Source organism: Nannospalax galili, unplaced genomic scaffold, assembly GCF_000622305.1.
Source record: "Nannospalax galili isolate Female #2095 unplaced genomic scaffold, S.galili_v1.0 scaffold10, whole genome shotgun sequence".
NCBI lineage: Eukaryota > Metazoa > Chordata > Mammalia > Rodentia > Spalacidae > Nannospalax > Nannospalax galili.
In genome coordinates, this window is record NW_008331140.1 from 2,869,821 (window position 1) to 2,871,271 (window position 1,451).

Sequence of the window (1,451 nt, forward strand, 5' to 3'; positions counted from 1 at the left end):
CACTAGCACTGCATTCACGTGCACATACTGACACACAGAGATTCGCACATAGACACAAATAAAATCCCAATCTCATACAAATAAACCCTTAAAAAAGGAGATATGCATGAAATTTATTCAATAAATCTAGATGTACTCTCATGATAGAAACTCTCAATAAACTAGGATACGAAAAGAGTTCATCAATATGATAAAGGTCATATAAGAAAAATCATACAGCTAATATCATACTCAAGTGTAAAAGACAGTCTAAAATTAAGAGCAAAGCAAAATTTCCCATGATTGCTGCTATTTAGTCTCTCCTACTGGAAGTCGTAGGTGGGTGGCTCTAGTTTAAATATGAGTAGCTCTGCAAAATTCATGTGATGAAGGCTTGGTCAACAATGTCATGTTCAGAGGCAGTGATTTGTGTAACTGTTTGGATCATAATAGAACATTAATGGACTCATAATCTTAAAACTTTATTAGGGGTTCTAGAAGCTTGGTGGGGGGCAGTTGAAGGAAGTAGTAGGTCACTGGAAACTTGTCTTGGAAGGGCATATGTTGTCTCTGCCTTGTTCTCTCTCCTCTGCTTCCTGGGTACTACGAAGCAAGTTGTTTTCCTTTGCCATTCCTTTCTGCCATGATGCCCTGCCCCACCACAAGGAGGCAAGAGACTCCATGAAATGCCTAACATTTGAAGGGTGCTATTTTAATCACTAAGAGCTTCCAATTCCCTTCCATGGGCATTTCCTATCCCATCAAACAAAAATAAACCTTATCAGCCACTGACTTTCTGCAACTACTATTCACAATACTCATATGAGTTCCTTACTGGGGACTCATCATTTGAAGTCAGTAATGCATAGCTACTCCTATATGTGACTCTTGTGTATAGGTGCTAGCAGTTCAAGGAAATACCCTATGTCTTGAAGGCTATAAAGTTACAGAAATTCATTAGTCCACAAGGGTACTATAAAACCTAGAAATCACCACCCCATCTGCAATACAGAAGCTACAGATGGTGTTTTCTGTACCCCCAGCTTGCTATTATCTTATCCCTAGATATAGCCCTCCACATAGTCAAGACTGGCAGTTTTCTGTTTTGGGTTATGAAGCGGGGCTTTGTTTTTACTCAATTAACTACCAATGTATTATGTTTTGATAATAAATGAATTTTTAAAATATTATAGCATAATAGGTATTTTGAGCAAGATAGCATGATTGTGCCTACACATAGTTTCTTGTGAATACTCCTTTTGACCTAAGAATTCTTTCCTCACTATTGTGAAAGCAGCCTGAGCAGGACTGCAACCTATTGGGTATGTTAGCACATTAGCTGGGATTGTCTGCAGCTGTGTTTCTAAAGATACTGACATATGTCCCCTCATCCAAATCCATGATAAAGGAATATTTGAAGGGAATCATGATAATTGGTGAGATTTCTTGATCTAAAGACCTGAACAGATGGG